Source organism: Sorex fumeus, unplaced genomic scaffold (assembly GCF_029834395.1).
Source record: "Sorex fumeus unplaced genomic scaffold, SorFum_2.1 ptg000045l, whole genome shotgun sequence".
Taxonomy (NCBI): domain Eukaryota; kingdom Metazoa; phylum Chordata; class Mammalia; order Eulipotyphla; family Soricidae; genus Sorex; species Sorex fumeus.
The window spans coordinates 21,050,935-21,071,752 of NW_026606102.1; the positions used below are offsets into that span (position 1 = coordinate 21,050,935).

General features: G+C 42.6%; 1 protein-coding gene and 1 non-coding gene across 2 annotated transcripts in view; one reads left to right on the forward strand and one right to left on the reverse strand.

Moving 5' to 3' along the window:
* The window catches only part of MRTFB (myocardin related transcription factor B), a 163,683-nt gene that overhangs the window by 73,276 nt on the left and 69,589 nt on the right, over positions 1 to 20,818 (reverse strand). The window lies entirely within an intron of this gene.
* On the forward strand, positions 1,073 to 1,175 carry LOC130031155 (U6 spliceosomal RNA). Its single transcript, XR_008793617.1, has one exon. It is a non-coding gene; the product is annotated as a U6 spliceosomal RNA (small nuclear RNA).

Below are 20,818 nucleotides of genomic sequence, written 5' to 3' on the forward strand. Positions count from 1 at the left end.
GGGCAAACTTGATTTAATCATGAGGGCTTGAGTGAGGAACTGCAACTGAACGTCATTCCACAAAATAACTGAGCTCCGTTCTTCTAAAATGTCACAAAGAAAAAGAAAAGAAGACTAAAAAAAATGGTTCATTTTAAAAGGAGACTTAGAGAATTGCCAATTAAATGTAGAATGTCATCCAGGACTGGATTGTGAAACAGGAAACATTTTTATTTCTTTCGCTGTAAAGGATATTATTGGAATGCCAGGCATAATTAGAATGAGGTCTGGGATTATTAAATAGTTTTGTACAAATGCTAATTACTGATTTAAGTAACTATACTATGGTCATATAAAAATGTTTTTAGTTTCAGGAACAAATGCTGAAGTTTTTAGAGGCTAAAAAAAGGTAATATGTCTGCAAAATACTCTTAAATAGTTCACGGGAAAAAGATTATTGATATGGAAAGGTTCCAATAAAGCGAGTGTGATTAAGACCTTTATCTTTGTGCTTATTTTTTTGAGGGGCCATGCCCAGTGGTGCTTCCTCTTGTCTCTGCACTCAGGGATCACTCTGAGTGCTGCTGGGGATTGGAAGGGAGTCAATTATGTGCAGAGGCAAGCCCTACACTCCTGCACTATCTCTCTGCTCCAAGGCATTTATCTAAATGAATGAAGGCTACACAGGAATCCTTTATACCATTTCTGCAACTTTCCTTCAAGTCAAAAATTATTTCAGAATTAAAGGGTTTTTAGAACTTGCTGAGGCATAAAGCATACAATTAGCTCTGAGCATGTCAGTATCTGTGAAATGTGACAACAGGGGCAGGCTCATTGCCCTTTGGAATGAGCAGTACTGGGGGCCCATAAGGCAGCTTTGAGGCTCTTGGGAGAACAGGGTCACACCCAGAGGTGTGCTGGGGCCTCCAGGGTTACACGTGGTAGTACTGGGGCAAGAGGCATGTGTGCTGGAGCTCGAACCTGGGTCACTGTATATGCAAAAGATGCACCTCTGATCACTGAGTTCTCTCCCTGGTAAAAGCTTAAGTTTCTAATGACAAAAAACTGCAGGTAGAAAAGAACGCTACCATGCTTGCTTCAGCAGCACATATACTAAAATTGGAATGATACAGAGAAGATCAGCGTGGCCCCTGTGCAAGGATGACATGCAAATTCATGAAGCGCTCCATATTTTTGATGGTCACTCAATGCCTCTATTGCAAACCACAACACCCTAAAGGAAAGAGAGAGCAAAAGGGAATCCCCTGCGGGGCAGGAGGGGTTGCGGTGAGGTGGTAAGGTGGGGGAAGGGATACTGGGATCAGTGGTGGTAGAGAATGGGCACTGGTGGAGGGATGGGTAATTGGTCACTGTATAACTGAAACCCGAGCACGAACATTTGTAAGTCTACAACTGTACCTCATGGTGTTTCACTAATAAAAATTAAATTAAAAAAAGAAAAGAAAAGAATGCTACAACCACTGCAGAGTTACTGGAAGTGTCTGGGGGAAATCACTGCGCCACCGCACCCCTGGGAACACGTGCTCAACCGCCCAGAAAAAAGCTGGAACCCAGGAACCCAATATCAATGCCTTTATTCTAAAGTCCTGTGCACGCGCGCGCACACACACACACACACACACACACACACACACACACACACACCCATTCCAACATTACCTATAGCAGTAAAGCCCAGGAAATGCTCTAAATGTTCTCCTTGGCTCAGGACACGTTGGTGATCATTTAGACAATTTCCTGGGCTTTACTGCTAGAGGTGTGGACATGGCACAGACATCCGTGGCTCAGGACACGTTGGACCATTTATTGGTGACATTAACTTAGGTTAAATCATGGCACATCGATATTGCACAGTCACTGAAATAATGGCTTCAAAGTTAAAAAAAAAAAGGAGAGGGCACTTCCAAAAAGAAAAGTCAAAAGTGAAAGCTCCGTCTAAGGGTGAGAAAAGGCCATCAAAATAAATGTACAAAACCTATGAATTAAAAATAAAGATCAAGATAAAATACTGGAATAGGGTGGAAAATTTTATATTCTTTATCTTGATGAATTTAAAAATTGGTTTAAAATGAGCATGCATTATGTTTATGATAAAAAGATGAATCCATGATATATATATATTTTTAATTTTTATTAGTAAAACACCATGAGGTACAGTTGTAGACTTACAAATTTTTGTGCTTGGGTTTCAATTATACAATGATCAAGTGCCCATCCCTCCACCAGTGCCCATTTCCCACCACCACGGATCCCAGTATCCCTCCCACCCCCCATCCCCTCATCCCACCCTGCCTCTGTGGCAGGGCATTCCCTTTTGTTCTCTCTCTCCTTTTGGGTGCTGTGGTTTGCAAAAGAGGCATTGAGTGGCAATCATGTTCGGTCTATAGTCTACTTTCAGCATGCTTCTCCCATCTTGGGTGGATCCTCTTAACATCCTTTATTTGGCGTTCCCTTCTCTATCTGAGCTGCCTTTTCCCCTAGCACGTGTGGCTGGCCTCCAAGCCATGGAGTAAACCTCCTGGTACTTATCTCGGCTATTCTTGGGTGTTAGTCTCCCATTTTGTTACTTTATGTTCCCCAGATGAATGCAATCTTTCTATGTCTGTCCCTCTCTTTCTGACTCATTTCGCTTAGCATGATACTTTCCATGTAGTACCACTTGTATGTAAATTTCATGACTTCATCTTTTCTAACTGCTACATAGTACTCCATTGTGTAGATGTACCAAAGTTTCCTTAACCAGTCATCTGTTCTCAGGCACTTAGGTTTCTTCCAGATTCTGGCTATCATGAACAGTGCTGCAATGAAACAAACAAGTGCAGATATCACTTCGACTATACATTTTTGCCTCTCTGGGATATATTCCCAGGAGTGGTATTGCTGGGTCAAATGGGAGCTCACTTTCTAATTTTTGGAAAATCGTCCATACTGTTTTCCAAAAGGGCTGAACCAGTCAGCATTTTCCACCAGCAGTGAAGGAGGGTCCCTTTCTCGCCACATCCGTGCCAGCACTGGTTGCTTTTGTTCTTTTGGATGTGGGTCAGTCTCTGTGGTGTGAGATGTGGTTTTGATCTGCATCTCCCTGATGATTAATGATGTAGAGCATTTTCTAATGTGCCTTTTTGCCACTCGGATGTTGGCAAAACCCTCCATGACATTGAAGCTAAAGGTATCTTCAAAGATGTCACACCACTGGCCGAGCAAGTGAAAACAGAGATAGACAAATGGGACTATCTTAAACTAAGAAGCTTCTGCACCTCCAAAGAACAAAAGTGATCAAAATACAAAGACAGTCTACAGAATGGGAAAGTATATTCACCGAATACACATCTGACAAGGGGTTGATATCAAGGATATACAAAGTACTGGTTGAACTCCACAAGAAGAAAACATCCAACCCCATCAAAAAATGGGGCGACAAGATGAACAGAAACTTTCTCAAAGAATCCTTGATATTTTCTATGTTGCAGTACCTTGAATCAGTAATCCTGTCTGCTCACATGTAAATTCTTTAAGCATGTTTAAAGGAATTTAAATTCTAGATAAGCAAATATATGCTTCTTCTATAAAAAAAAAAAAGCAGCAAGACAGCCATTAAGAAAAGTACGTAGGGCCGGAGCGATAGCACAGCAGGTAGGGCGTTTGCCTTGCATGTGGCTGACCTGGGTTCGATTCCCCGGCACCCCATATGGTTCCCCAAGCACCACCAGGAGTGATTCCTGGATGCAGAGCAGGAGTAACTTCTGAGCATCACTGGGTGTGACCCAAAAAGAAAAAAAAAGAACAAAAGTAGGTAACTATCTCACAAATTAAAAAATCCATTATTCTGGATTTTTTAATTGAGCAGAAACAAGTTACTTCATCAGGCCTGTCAGCAAATCATTATTTCCGGACTCTTAACAAAATAGGCACTTCCATACTCCCCGTGCTTCTGGTACTGTTCTGGGAAATGACTCGGATGCATCACACACTATCGTCATTCTCTCTGTTATTTGGCAAGTAAGCTATGCCTGACATTTTATAAAGCATTCAGAATGAATCCATGTGAAAAGCACTAACAAGATTAAAGAGCAACTTTTCAGCATCGCAAGGATTCCACCCAGTTTCAATGCTGAGGAACAACAAGATGACATAACACTGCTTGGGCACAGGCTGCCATAGGCCCAGGGGGCACCCCGATGGCACAGTGAGAGGAGAGGGACCTGTTTCTGGGGATCAAACTCAGGGATTTCCAAGCACTCTAGACTTCTGAATTATCTCCCTGGGCCCTACAAAAAAATATTTAGGAAAACACGAGTGGGATAGCAGAGATGTATTCAAACTATATATTTAGACAATCACGGCACATCTATATATATATATATTTATACATATACATATATATGCAGATATTTTTAAAGGGAAGGCTTTAAAAAGGCTTTAAAAACCCTCAGAAAAGAACACAATCAGGTACACTGCTGCTGCTTTTATGGACTTCAACTTTCAAATAAACACAGAAAAAAGGTTGGGAAAGTGGGCTAGTTTAGAAATAGTCTGAAACAACAAGTCAAATTCTTAAACACAAGATTGTTTCATAGTTAACACAGCAAATACGTATTAAAGGTTGGATTCTGCTCAGTGCTAGGGCGGCTGCTATGTTAAAAAACAATAATCACGAAACCAGTCAGGCCAAACTGTACCCACCATGATATGTTCTGATAAAATAGCAGCCTTCTAATGTTCTCTTTAAAAATACAGCTATCAAGCTGGGTGGACCTGGAGCTCAGGGCGGGGTGCTTCCCTTATATTTAAGGCCCTGGGTTTGGTTCCTGATACTGCAAAAACAAACAAAAAAATTTTTGTAAAAAACAGACATACCGATAGACACACTTATGACCATAATATTTATGCACAAAACTCTTACAGTTTTGGCAAAAGTCAATCTTTGAGTCAGTACACCGAAATCCTTCACTGGGGTTTCCACTCGCTGCTTTACAGAAACAAATGAAAATGTGCCTTCCTTCCCCAGTGACTGAGCTAAAAGCTGACAAAATCATCAACAAAGCCAAACTGAAAGCTGTGTTTAGGTCATAAAATCAGGGCAACTAAAATAAATTTAAAAAAATCACAATGACAATACAATCACAAGTGTGTAAAAACGCTACATACAAAAAAGTATGTATGTTCGGCTCTTCACACGCTACCTGTCTGAATGCAAGGTTCCATCCCAATGGAAAACCAGGAGGACCGTACTACTGTTCAAGAAGGGAGACATCCATGACATTGGCAACTATTGCCTGATCTGCCTATTGTCTGTCATCTACAAGTTGTTCACTCGAGTCATCCTAAATAGGATTGGCAGAACACTAGATGAAGGACAACCATGCGAGCAAGCCGGGTTCCACAAAGGATTCAGCACCATTGACCATATCCACACGATAACCAAGCTCATTGAGGTTTCTCGGGAGTTCAAGATGCCGCTCTGTTTAACGTTCATTGATTTAAAGAAGGCCTTTGATTCTGTTGAGATGGAAGCGGTCATTGAAGCCCTAGCCAATCAGGGCATTCAAGCCCAATACATCAGGATCCTCCGTGAGCTGTATTGCGGATTCACTACCAGGATCTCACCATTCTACAAAGAAGTGATCGTTGATGTCAAGAGAGGGGTGCGGCAGGGTGATACCATTTCACCGAAACTCTTCAGTGCCACCCTCAAGAACATCATGCGACGACTGGAATGGGAAGGAATGGGAGTGGAGATAGATGGTCGGCAACTACACCACCTCCGCTTTGCTGATGACATTGTTTTAATAACACCAAACATCAGCCAAGCGGCACAAATGCTGGCCGACTTTGACCGTGAGTGTGGAAAGGTAGGACGACAGCTGAATCTTACGAAGACAATGTTTATGAGAAACAGCCTCGTTCCTGACGCCCCATTCACTCTCAACGGAATGACCATCTCCGAATGCAACAGCTATGTGTACCTAGGTCGAGAGGTCAACATGAGAAATGACCTGGCACCCGAGCTGCGCAGGAGGAAGAGAGCGGCTTGGAACGCCTTCAAGAACGTCGAAGAAATAGCTCAGAGGACAAAGAACCTCCGGCTCCCGGCACATCTCTGTGATTCCACTGTTCTTCCTGCATTAACATATGCCTCAGAGACCTGGGCCCTACGCAAACAGGATGAGAACGCTATTCAGGTCTCCCAAAGAAGAATAGAAAGAGCTATGCTTGGAATATCACGTTTCACTCAAATGAGAGAAAGAATTCGGAGTTCTATGATCAAGAATCAGGGACGCTGTCTCATTTGCCAAGGTGTCAAAAATCAGATGGGCTGGTCACGTAATGAGATTTAAAGACGACCGCTGGACTAGAGCTGTTACCGACTGGATTCCATGCGGTGTCAAAAGACCGCATGGCTGCCCACCACCAGATGGTCAGACTTCTTCATCAAGATCATGAACGATTGGTTTGAGGCTCTTCATGTTCCCGGAGCGAACAGACGCCATTGGGCTACACTAGCACATGACAGGGACAAATGGAGACGTTACTGGCGCCCGCTCGAGCAAATCGACGATTAACGGGAAGTTAAGTGATTAAGTGACTGCCGAAATTAAGAAAAATCAATTTCTATACATAGGGAGGGATCATACTAATGTATGAGACTTATAATGTCAATTCACTCTAAATCATCTATTGATCTAGCACAATTCCAATCACAGTCCTATATTAAAAAAGAAATTTTATTCTAAAGTAGAAATGCAGGGTCAGGATGTGGCTCATTAGTAGAGCACATTTTTGCATGTATGAGGCCCTGGATTTGATTCCAGAAAGGAAGGAAGGAAAAAAAGAATAAAAAAAGAAATGGAAATGCAAAGAAACTAGAATATCCAGAACAGTACTGTAAAGGGAGGACAAAGTTGGAAGATGGATGCTACATGATTTCAAGATTGACTAAGAAGTTATAGTAAACAAGACTACAGAATTGGCATAAGATCAAGAAACAGATCAACTGAACAAACAGACAGCCTGACACAGAGCCACGCAAAGAACAACACTTTCATTATAAAAAGCACAAACCACCCAGTTTCGTTTTCTTTCTTCCTTCCTTCCTTCCTTCCTTCCTTCCTTTCTTTCTTTCTTTCTTTCTTTCTTTCTTTCTTTCTTTCTTTCCTTTTCTTTTCTTTTCTTTCTTTCCTCTTCTTTTTTTGGTAAAAAACGCCAGTGTATGGGGCTGGAGTGATAGTACAGTGGGTAAGCTGTTTGCCTTGCACGTGGCTGACCCAGGTTTGATTCCTGACACCCCATTTGAGTCCCTGAGCCTCGCTCCAGGAGTGATTCTGAGTGCAGAGCCAGGAGTAAATCCAGAGTACTGCTGGCTGTAGCCCCCAAAGCAAAGCCCCCCCCCCACCATCTGTTTTGTATAATACTATCGTTCAGAATATTCAGAGATATTTAGAATCAGGTCAAGTATAAGAGAGTCTAACCTCTCAGAATATAGCGGGGCTGAAAGGGTAGGCATCTGGAAGAGCTCTGAGGGCAGGAGGGCACAGGTTTTATTTGTGGGACCCCTGAATCCCTTGGTGCTGCATGGTCCCCAAGCACCATGGGAACAACCCCAGAGCACAATGGAGGGAGCCCCCAAGCAACAGGATGGCCCCCAAACAAAAATAAATGAAAGAACAACAACAACAAAAAAAACTCAGCAGCAGCATTATAGACATCCATCCTCTAAACAGAGACATTTGAAATAAATATTGAGCTCAGAATGATAAACATGTTGAAGCTTGTAGAGAGATGGGTGGAGATGTCTGCAGTTGATTTTACAAAGTGTAAAAAATAAAACTGTTGGCTTAAAGGGTGCAGAATAGTGCATGAGATAAAAAAAAAGACATGGTAAATATAAAGGTAGAACACAAGTGATCACCACACAATTTTTAAAAACTACATACAAAAGAATGAAGTGCTGATGTGTGCAATGAATCGCAAACATGATGCTGAGTGCAAGAACTTTACATAATAGTGCTTGTTCTGCAGTGTTAGAAGGTGAATTACATTAATTTTTTTTGAAGTATGGCCAAATATGTGATGGGCTCATAAATAAATTGAGGATATAAATAATAAAGCACAGAAAATGTTTATTATAGAATTCAGGCGTCTATCCTATGAGTATTTATATATTAGGAATCAGTTCTTTCAACTTTCCAGTATGGTTTAACTTTTTTAAAATAAGATATTAGCAAAATACAAATAATGGCCCCCCACAGTGCATCCTCTTAATTTCTTATTAAATTTAAATAGTAAGACTGACACATACATTTGGAATTGGCTGCTCTGTTTTGCAGAGAAAGCAAATATTATTATAATTTCTTCCTTCAAAATTATGCTCTACTTCTTACTATCAACTCCAGGGAAAAAGAAACAGAAACATATGGCTCTAATTGCAGAAAAACTATCTCCTGTCATTTCGAGTAAAACACTTTGAGCAAAACACTGTGAGGTTAAATTACAAAATAAAGGACAAGATCTAAAAACCAGGGAAAACTAACCATTTTTCCCCCTCCCTCCCCGACACTAACCATTTTATGTAGTAAATTATACCAGAATTGAGTGGTGCTCATTCTAGCAACTGCATGCTCGGATGTAACAGGCAGGGCAAAGACTGATCCAGTTTGTGATTTAGGAAGGCAGATGAACAGCTCATTCTCCATCATCTGCTTGGAAGAAAGGCACGGAGGGGTACAGTGAGTGCGCCAAGAAGGATCACTGTCAGATGGAGGCACAGGAGCAAGGAGGTGAGGGTGAGGAGGTGAGAAGACACACGTGGAAGAAGGCGGAGTAAGCATCACACACTAGCAGTGAACAGGGTCCCCAGAGCCCGTGGTGCAGCAAGGATGGGGAGCAGGGTACAGGGCAGGATGGTGAAGGGTTGGCCCTAACAGATGTTAAACTCCCTCGAGGTGTTTGGGCTTGGTCCTAAAGGCCACATGGAGTGACTTTCAGTGACCAGGCATCTCATGTGTGTGCACACACACAGTGGAGAGGTCCGTTGGCAGCTGGGTGGAGTGCACGCCAGGCCAGCGGTCAACTGCGGCTCTCCACAGCAGCCAGGGTGAGGGGAAGGATCCAAATTATTTTTCCTGCAGTTTCTCAGATTTTTATATCACGAGATCTATCTCCGATAGGCAGGGCTGACCAGACTCTGGCACAAGCAAAAGCAATGAAATCACAGAAACTTACAACCAGTGCGAGCTTTCCTATCAGAAAAACAATCTAAATGCACCATGAAATCTATGAACACCCCCAGGAGCTGGAGAGCAGCAAGCTCAAATCTCAAACCTGGGACCTGAGGAGAAAGGAAGACATCATTTGAAATCCATTATCGTCTGTGTTCGGTTTTTCCTCACAGAAGCCCTAAATCTCACTCAAATACAACTTTAAGAACAGGAAGACTGCTACCAGTTGAGTATGGACCCGGGATGCAAAATTCTGGGTTCACTCACACCCCAATCTGCCACTACTAGTCAGTGCCTTCGGTTCTGACTCCAGATCTCGCAAAGCCCTTACTTCTGTTCCACCCCTCTGTGTGCGAAACAGGAAAGGCAATTCCACCTCTCTTCTGAGATTGCTGCAGAGTAAATGTGACTGAATCACGCAAAGTCCCACGTGCAGCAGCAACCTTCTCTGAAGCCACCAAGGGCACAGGCTCTCCAGTCGTTCTTGGTGACACCTATACTAGCCAGCGAAATCCGGAGGAAGGAGCAAGCGCAAAGACTTCTCAGGGCAAGAGAAACCCATGGAAACTATTTGGGAAAATGGTTTTCCCTGGGCCTTTATCCATCAATAAGCAGCACTGCTAAAAAGCAAACACCCTTACTAATGAAAAATGTAACTAGGGCTTAGATCTAGGACACATTGATAGAGAACTAAAATATTGGGAAATGCATTAGTCACAGAAATCAGGCTTAGTTTCTCTGAAAATTAAAATAAACCACTGAAATACTTCTCTGCAAGTTTATGAGAAGCGGAGCCACGTCTTTAGAAGCTTTTAAAATGCTTCTACCTGATTTGTTTCCAGCAGGACCCCAAGAAAAACTATCCAAAAGACATGAAAGTGTAAAAAAAAAGTACACTATGAAATTGGTGTCTACTTCAATTATAAAAGATAACAAAGTACAGGGAACAATGATTAAAAAAAGCAAAGAGGGAGTAGGGAAGAAGAATTTTATTTGTAAATGACTCCTTATAGTAGTTACTTTTAAAATGCATTTGTAAATAACTGCAATTTGTGGGTAGGGGAGAATAGGAGAGTGTGAGTTTTGTTTTGTAGGGGTCTAACCTTGGAGGTACAATAATTATAAAAGAAACTAAACAAAGTTAGATGCCAGAGAGATAGCAGCGGGCAAGGCAGAGCTTGATTGCTGTTGACCCAATTTGAATTTTGGCACTGGGGCCAGAGAGCTAGTACAGCGGGCGAAGCATTTGCCTTGTGCACAGTCTAGCGGCGTTCAGTCCCTGCACTGCTTGGGTACCCTGTGCTCTAACAGGGCTAAGCCCAGAGCAGACCCGGTGTGGCCCCAAAACCAAAAAGGAAAAAAGAAAAAGAATCCAGCCCCACATGTTTCCCCCTGAACCTGCCAGGAGTGAATCCTGAGGACAGAGCCAGGAGTACCACCCGGTGTGGCACCCACAGGCCCCCCAGTCCAACGAAAAAACTTAAATAAGGATGAGGAGCAAATTAAAACTGACGTTAAGCAGAAACAAATGAACCCAATTATGTGATAAACCAAAAACAATGTCATAAAAAAGAAAACAAAGAATTAATCCAACAAACGTCTGCCTATTGGTTCAATGGCAAAATGAACCATGAGAAAGTCTTAAACTTAATTGCAGTGTTGTGTGTATAATGTGATTACTAATAGATGTGGAGTGTGATTCTGGAATTATTTTGTAATTACAGAACTGAGAAATGAGTAAATATACTGTAAATGGGAATAAATATATGCAAACAATAAATGGAAGGAGGAGAGGATAGTAAGCATAGATGGGGTTAAAATTATATTCAGGATTAAAGGGTTAATTTCAGGATGGGCTCAATCAAAGGATAGAAGATAGAGGATAGGAGATCCTGAAATATCCTGTGCCAGAAAGTAGGTGCTGATATTTAAGGAAGCTGGACAAAGGGACATAAAGGCACCTGGAACAGACACTCAACAGCCAATTTTGGGGTAATAAAAACTTATGACGGTCACAGGGAGTTCTTTCCCAATTAAAAAAAAACCACTATGAATCCATAAAACTTCCCTCAGGAATGGCCCTCTCCAGAAGAAGGCCAGCTAATAAAGAGGAAATTTCAGAATCAGAAAATCATCTTTTCCAAGTGTTTGTACAGCTTAGGCGAGAATAAGTGTTAAAATCACAAGTAGCGTATGAGGAATAATAGACAAGTACTCTCAAAATAATTTTTCTTTGTCATTACATTGCAAGAAAGGGCAAGTTTACATAGGAGAGCCAGGCCACCAAAAACTCTAGTCAGTGGTCAATATCTGAGTCACCAGTGACAGGACAGATGGCCACGGCTGACCATCTGTCACATCTGGCCACTTCTGACGCGAGGCAGAGAGGCACAATGTGCCTCTGGACTGTGGCCACCAGCAAACACAAAGACACACACAGACCAACCGAGGATCATGCTGCAGGGGAACGGAACTGGACTCATCAAAGTGCCAAGTCATGGAAGCAGCCGCCATGTCCTTCCAGGAGGTGGCAGATATCTACCTCCCATGTAGCTAGCCAGACAGGAAACGGATGTGTTCAAAGGACAGAGCATCATTTAGTGCTCACAAGAACTGAGCCCTCAAAGAATATGCCCAAGAATACCATGCTAAGTGAAGTCAGTCAGAAGGAAGGGGATGGATGTGGAATTACCTCTCACCTGTGGGACCTAAAAGCTACACAGCAAGGGAACACTAAGGCAGAAGGCAACACAATGGGGGAACTGAGAACAGAACTGAGATTCTGTGTGGGGATGGTGAGGGTCTGAAAAGGAAGGGCATGGGGGAGCTTGGGGGAGGTGGGAGGGTACACTGGTGAGGGCTGTGATATTGGAATTTTGTACACTTGAAATCATCGTTAACGGTCTTATAAATCAGTATCTCAATCAATGAAAAGCTAATTTTTTTTAAAAGCAAGAAAGGAGCCATGAAAAGACCTGGAGAAAGCTGAAGTGCTAAGTGAAAGCATTCTCTCTGAAAGGTGTCCTGGTGCATGAGCCCGACCACGTGGCTGGCTGGACAGGGCAGCACTGTGGACAGCATCCAGACGCGTGGGCTTGCTGCAGGGACAGGGGACTACAGGAGAGGAGATGGATGGACAGAATCGCGGCTTTTTAGCAGTGAAAACACTATTATGATGATGGATCCGTGTCAGGGATGCCCTGTGGAAAACTACAAAATGTCCACCACCAAGAGTGAATAAAGCCTGAGGCACACGTGGAACTTGCAAGGATCATGATGTGCTAACGAAGAGTCACTCTTGGTTTAAAAAAAAGTACCCAACCCTGCCATTCTGATGAATAATACTGCTGGGGGGAGGGGGAGGAGGGATGCTATGCTCCTGTCTTAATTCTGCTATAAAACTGAGACATAATAAAGTCCGAAAAGAAGTCCTTCAAACTCAAGTAGGAGATCTGTTCGAGATCAAAGATTGAAGGGATAAGGCAAGTAAACGTGGTACTTCATTAGATCCTGGCTAATAAAAAAAGGGGGTGGGCAGCATTAGGGAAAGTGAAGAAATACAAAAATACAAATCAGACTATGGGCTTAACATTCTATTGAATCAACATACATTTTTTTTTTTGAGATAACAACTGTTGTGGTGTCCAGGAATGTTCTAAGATGACACATATCAGCACTGTCAGGTGTTTGGCTTATTAAGAAATTGTTCTTAAATAAAAAGTCAATAAATTGCTTGAAGCTCAGAAGTTAAGAATATGTGGCATTGTAGCACTGTCCTTCCGTTGTTCATCGATTTGCTCGAGTGGGCACCAGTAACGTCTCCATGGTGAGACTTCTTGTTACTGTTTTTGACATATCGAATACGTCACAGGTAGCTTGCCACGCTTTGCCACGTGGATGAGATACTCTCTGTAGCTTGCCAGGCTCTCCAAGAGGGGCGGAGGAACCGAACCTGGGTCTCCTCATGCAAGGCAAACGTCCTACCTGCTGTGCTATCACTCCAGCCCAAGAATATGTAAAAAGGTTATTTTATAAGTTGTTTCCTATACCTTACTCTAGGAAATTAAAAGAGAAAAAATGCCCATTTATATTTTTCCACAGAAGGGATACAATTGATTTATGGAGCTAGGAGTAAATTTTTAGTCTTTAAATGCCAAATACTTGATTATGAAATAAATTGCATTACATGGTGATTTATCATTAGGCTCTCAAATTTGCTAGCAAATTTGTTAATGGCCACAAAGAACCAAGAGTCTATTTGGATAGCTTCCAGGAGAGGAACTGAAACAATTTCTTCCTTCATTAGCAGAGTGCCTTCAAAGGCACTGGGCTAGACCGAACAGAGACTGCTCTGAAACCCCAGGCAGTTCTGGGCTAAAGGAACTTTCCTGGCTTGGCAACATATGAGAAGAGCGTAAAGTGAAATACTACAGGGGAAGAGAATACTGAACATTCCTGTGAGGTTTTCTTTATTTGCATGAACATCCACATGAAAAAGCACCAATTACATGTTGGTTAAACTTAAACAGAAGGCATTCCTGACAGATTAATGAGACAGATGATGACTCTAGATTCGAAAACTCTGAATCTTCAACAGGCTTTAAAGTAGAAACTGCTCTGTTCAAAAATATTAACATTCGAATTCTAGTTTTACATGTAGTTACACTTATACCTTTTGCAACTACTCTATTATAAAAGTTGAAAATAATAGTCTAACGAGTTTAACAATCTTCCAAATAAAACTGTTTCCAGTTGTAATAATACTTTTATAATCTCAGTGGTAGCTTTCCAGCCAACCCTATCTTTAAAAGTTTATTCCTCTATAGCTGCCTGTCCTAGCATTATTTACTCTCTCTGACCCTGTTTATAGATCTTATAAAATGGAAAGAACTAAGACCTACCTTATAAGGTAAAATGCCTTTACCTATTCAGGGAAGAAACTCTACTGGCAAAAATTTGTACTTTCATTTTGGCTATTTACCAGTTTGGGTCCATATGTGGGACTAGAAGGTAGTTAGAAGCAGAAACACAATGGGAATCTGGTCAGAGGGTCTTGTCTGTGTTTGAAAACTCTCTGCGGCTGCTCTCCAAGCCCTCGTGCTCGGTCTCGAACATGCGGGTCTCTGCTGTCTGCTTCTGTGCTTGCTCATTTCCACTCTGAAGAAGCCCGTGTTCTCTCCCTTTTTGTCCCCTCACATCTTTCTAACCAAGCTTCAATGAAAACTACCTTGCTTCACCAAAAATAAATAAACAAATAAAATATTTGCATCCATTGGCTACTCTGAAATGGAGGCAACCCCCGCCCCACACGAAAAAACCCCAAACAATGGTCCATTTCTGTGAGACGACATGAGGTAACTAAGACAGCCAAAATACAAATGTCAGATATTTAACTTACATGACCATGTTTCTTAGAGATGCAGAGGTGGGAGGCCCAGGGAATGCTCAGAGGTGAAAAGCACCTGCCTCTGGGAGTGAGTTCACAGAGTTAGACTCCTGGTGCCGCTTGCACGCTTTACCATCTGGAGGTCCTGGGGCCTGCTGCAAAGAGGTGTGAGCTCTGGCCATCACGGCCAGCTGTACATGAGCACCAGAACTAAGGCACGTGACCCTCAGCTGGCACTGGAGTGAAAAGATGTATGAGCACCAAGTCAGGAGCATGACCCTTGGTGAGCATCTGAGCACTGTGGTGAGCCCCAGCAAATGCCAGAGGCAGAAGGCATGCAGCACTATATCAGAGGCAGTGTGACCCCAGGGAATATGTGTGACCCCCTGGTCACAGCAACAACAAAACACTATGGAAGGGACAAAAACTTTTTTTTTCTTTTTGGGTCACACCCAGCATTGCACAGGGGTTATTCTTGGCTCATGCACTCAGGAATTACTCCTGGCGGTGTTTGGAGGACCATATGGGATGCTGGGAATCGAACCCAGGTCGGCTGCGTGCAAGGCAAATGCTCTACCTGCTATGGATCCAGGAACAAAAACATTTTTGAAAAATTAGCCATGGTAGGGCTGTTTTGGGGAAAGATTCCACAGGAGCCTACTTTTGTTGTTTGGTTGACTTTGGGCCACACCTGGCAGTGTTTCGGGGCTACACTCGGCTCAGTGCTCAGGAGAGCATAACTGGGACTTGACATGGGCCTCCTTCAGGCAAAGCATATGCTTGGGAGCCCACTGAGCTCCCTCCCTCCCTCTCTCCCTCTCTCCCTCTCTCTCTCTCTCTGGTCCTAACATACTTAAAAAAAATAAAGAAGTCACATGGCTGGGGATACTTGCCCTGCATGTATGAAGTCCTGGGTTTGATCCCTGGTACCTCAAACAGAGTAATAATCAGGGCCACTCCTGGTGAGATGTGGCTTGGAGGTGCCCTGGAGGGCGAATATTGGATCCAGGCAGTGGTACTTGCGATGTGGCCATGCTGGGGCCACTAGACTCCACTATATAGAACTTTGAGAGTGCTGCCAGGTGCGGGGCCATGCCTGCTCTCTGCCCTCGAGCTCTCTACAATAGCAAACCCAAACCACTTACTGCCTTCACTGAAATCATTGCTTTTTTCCAATATCTAATCCGAGAAAATGGAATTGTGTATTTGAAACTTGTTTTTATAGAAATGAAATGTATTCTGAGATACACAATATGACTACTACTGATGATCTTAATTTTCAGGAGTGACTATTTGGATTTCATTGATGCAACAATGCCATACCTTTTTGGCTTCCATATGTGATCAAGAGGTTGCCTGGGCCAAAAGTAAGACCCACTCGCAGGGGCTCTTCCTATCCCTGATTCCCTGGCCTTGTGGAGTTCCATGTCTGTGCCCACTGTTGCTGAGTGACTGTAAGAGTGTCGCACAGCAAGGGTGGCCACGAGAATCAAGGGGACCCTGCAACTACCAGCACAAGCACAAAGTGGGAAGAATTTTGGGGGGTGTCATGCTATCAAGATTTTGATCCGAGTGTTTTTCTCTGATTTCTTGGTCATCTCAAAGACTAAAGGAAATTATTGTCACAAATGGCTAGGCTTCATCATTTTTGTGGCTGTGTAGTATTTTATCAATGGATCTTTCATGACTATCTTGCTGACTCTTCAGAAGCAACAGTAAAAGCTTGAGAGACACTTGCCTTGAGAACAAACCATTAACCAGCAGACTCATTCTGCAGCTGATAACATGACTGTACTCACTGATCCAGTACTGGGAGGGACTTCTTGTTTTCAGGAAGGTCTGGGTGTTGGGATGGATCAAAAAATAAAAATGTTCTACAGTACACTTGTCAGAAAGCTGGGCTGCATGTATTTGGAGACGATTTTGGACTATGCGCCCAAGAAGGGATAACTCAAGTCGCTTGGTTAAGCTGGCTGAGTTGTGACTGAGATGAGAGCTTGGGGAAGGCCAAGGAACCCTGAAATTACAGGAAAAAATTTCTGAAAAGGTGGAACCTAGGCTGAAAATGAGCTCTAAAAATCTGTCTCTGCGTGCCTTTATGTCTTCACTGCACACAAAGCTCTGTATGCACAGGAAAAAATTTCACAAGACTGGGCAAGAAACGACCAGAAAGCTGTAAGTTAAACATCTTCCAACATTTATGCATGGTTGGAAATGTTTGATTCTCAATCAACTTCAGTAAAAAGTCTCTCCTGGGGACAGAGTGGGGCATTTAACAGAGAACCCAAAGGGCATCAGGTCCTAGGATCTCTTGGGCATCAGCCCAGGCATGAAGGCTGGCCTCACACTTCTCTAACACTTTTTTTTGGGGGGGGTCACATCTGGTGATGCACAGGGATCACTCCTGGCTCTGCACTCAGGAATTACCCTGGCAGTGCTCAAGGGACCATATGGGATGCTGGGAATCGAACTCGGGTTGGCCTCATGCAAGGCAAACACCCGACCTGCTGTTGTATAGCTCTAGCCCTGGGGTTAGTTTTTGGGTTTGTTTTTGGGCCACACCTGGAGTGTTCACAGTGGTGCTCGAGGGACCATATGGGATGCCGGGGATTGAACCCAAGTCAGCAGTGTGCAAGGCTACCCGCTCTACTATCTCTTCAGCCCCCTTAACCCCATTTTAAAAGGTCATGAAGGTGATCTGATAGCAATTTAGCTGTCTCTGAACCAAAGTCCAACACTCTTTAAAGGAAGATAACATAAACCAAAATGCAGACACTCGGCAACATAACATTAGCAATGTCCTACCCAGTAAAACTTTATCAGATTACGTGCCAAGAAACAAGAAAACATGACCCTTTAATGGGAGAAAAGTTCATCAATAAAAATTGGCCCTGGGAGGAAAAAGTGAAACTAATAACAGCTATCAGTGAGTAAGAAAGCACTCTACAGAGAAGAGAAACAAATGATTTTAGAAAGTACAAGATCGAGGGCAGGAGTGTAACTCAGCAGCAGAACAGATTCCTCGGGCTGCTCAGCACTGCAAAAGAGAATTCTAGAAATAAAAATGTAGTATCAAAAGTGTCTATTTGAAGGAACTAAGCAGCATATTAAACCTGCATTAGAAACGCTCAGTAGTTAAGAGTTCTAAAAAAAAAATAGGTCTACCTAATACACCATTTAAAAAGAATTCAAATACTTTAAAAATTAACTAAGAAGAAAATAGGACTAAATATCAAACTGAACAAACATAACACAGCAAAGTCACAGGTTTAAACTCATTTATGGAAGGGAGCCTCTAAGACGTTCCTTCAGACCCAACCTTCTATTTCTCAACATCTCACACCCTCCCCCTCCCCTTAAATAATCCGCTTCTAAACTAGGGCAACCTTGAAGAAACGTTGCAAAAGAAATAATCCGTTTTGTCTCGCTGGCAGATTTCTCTTTGACGGGTTCAGATGAAGGAAGCTGCCACTTTGGACAGGCCTATGTGGCAAGGAACTGAGGTTGGCCTCCCTCCCACAGACCGCCAGGAATTGAGGCGTACAGGGTGGCAATCCCCAAGGAATGGGATCCTGCCAAAAGCAAGGGAGCTGACGTGGAAGAGGCGTCCTCCCCAGCCCTGGCTGACCACTGAGACTGAGGGCAGGCTCTTAGGACCCGGAGGTAGGCCCCCCCGTCACACCATACTTGGATGTCTGACTCCCACAAACTATGCTATGACCAATGTTTCTTGTGTTAAGCTGTTGAGGTCTAATGGAAGGGCCTGGAGCAATAGCACAGTGGGTAGGATGTTTGCCTTGCACACAGCCGACCCAGGTTCGATCCCCGGCATCCCATATTGGTCCCCCAAGCACCACTGGGAGTAATTCCTGAGCATCGCTGGGTGTGACTCAATAAAGCAAAAAAAAAAAAAATCTAATGGAAGTAGTTTATTACAGAGACAGATAATTCATAGTTCAACCATACCGATCAATGATCACCGTAAATGCAAATACCAAGATATTGTAACAAAGACAGAGATCAGACTGAACTTTTAAAAACAGATGAATGGATAATACAATAAGGTATCTTTTTTTGTTGAAATAAAATATTTAAACTTCAAAAATTAAATTAAATAAAAAAGAATGATCCAGTCATTTTCTGTCTAAAAGGAATTTACTCATAAAGATTATAGGTAGGTTAAAGATAAAAAGCATAGAAAACAACAAATCATGCCATGGTAAAAATAACGCACCTTGTAATAAGGAAACATTACTAGGAAGCAAAGTAAACTCTGGATAAGGATCATTATCAAAAATGAAACTGCAGACCAATGGAACAGAGTTGAATACACTGACATCTCCCCTCAATCATATGATCATCTAATCTTTGATAAAGGTGCAAGAAATGTGAAGTGGAGTAAGAAAAGTCTCTTTAACAAATTGTGCTGGCATCACTGGACGCCTACATGCAAAAAAATGGGCTCAGAACTCTGCCTAACACCATGTACAAAGGTAAGATCAAAATGGATTAAAAACCTCAACATCAGACCAGAAACCATAAGGTACATTGAAGACAAAGTTGGCAAAACCCTCCATGACATTGAAACTAATGGTATCTTCAAAGATGCCACGCCACTGTCTGAGCAAGCGAAAACAGAGATAGATAAATGGGACTATCTTAAACTACGAAGCTTCTGTACCTCCAAAGAAACAGTGACCAAAATACAAAGACAGTCTACAGAATGGGAAAGAATATTCACCGAATACACATCTGACAAGGGGTTGATATCAAGGATATACAAAATACTGGTTGAACTCCACAAGAAGAAAACATCCAACCCCAACCAAAAATGGGGCAATGAAATGAACAGAAACTTTCTCAAAGAAGAAATCCGAATGGCAAAAAAGCACATGAGAAAATGCTCTATATCATTAATCATCAGGGAGATGCAGATCAAAACCACAATGAGATACCATCTCACACCTCAGAGACTGGCCCACATTGAAAAGAACAAAAGCAACCGTTGCTGGCGCGGATGTGGCGAGAAAGGGACACTCCTTCACTGTTGGTGGGAATGCCGACTGGTTCAGCCCTTTTGGAAAACAGTATGGACGTTCCTCAAAAAATTAGAAATTGAGCTCCCATTTGACCCAGCGATACCACTCCTGGGAATATATCCCAGAGAGGCAAAAATGTGTAGCCGAAGTGACATCTGCACTTGTTTGTTCATTGCAGGACTCTTTACAGTAGCCAGAAACTGGAAGAGACCTGAGTGCCCAAGAACAGATGACTGGTTAAAGAAACTTTGGTACATCTACACAATGGAGTACTATGTAGCTGTTAGAAAAGATGAAGTCATGAACTTTACATACAAGTGGTACAATATGGAAAGTATCATGCTAAGCAAAATGAGTCAGAAAGAGAGGGATAGACATAGAAAGATTGCATTCATCTGGGGGATATAAAATAACAAAATATGAGATTAATACCCAAGAATAGCTGAGATCAACACCAGGAGGATTACTCCATAGCTTAGAGGCCAGCCGAGTATTCTAGGGGAAAGGACAGTTCAGATAGAAAAGGGAACACCAAATGGAGGGTGTTTGGAGGATCCTCCCAGGAGGGCAGATGCAGGTTGAAAGTAGACTGGAATGAACATGTTTGCCACTCAGTGCCTCTTTTGCTGATCATAACACCCAAAAGGAGAGAGAGAACAAAAGGGAATGCCCTGCCACAGTGGCAGGGGGGGATGGGGGGGATGGGGGGGAGGGATATTATCCTGGTGGTGGAAAATGGGCACTGGTGGAGGGATGGGTATTTGATCATGGTATGACCGAAATCCAAGCACAAAAATTTGTAAATCTACAACTGTACCTCATGGTGTTTCACTAATAAAAAAAAATTGTATTAAAAAAAAAATGAAGGGATATTTCATAATGAATAGGGATCAGCTAGTCAAAAATATACACCAGAGCCTCAAAATACATGAAACAAAAACAAAACTGAAAGAAATGTGTTGTAGGAGTTGGGGTTTTCAACAGACCGCTTAGAAATTGAGAAAGCAAGTAAAAATAAAATCAGTAAGGCAATAAAAGACCGGAGAAAACTTATAAACCAACCAGACCTAAATGATGTCTAACATTTCATACCCAAGAGAAAATGAAGATTCATGGTTATTTATTTATTTATTTATTTATTGGCTTTTTGGGTCATACCTGGCGATGCACAGGGG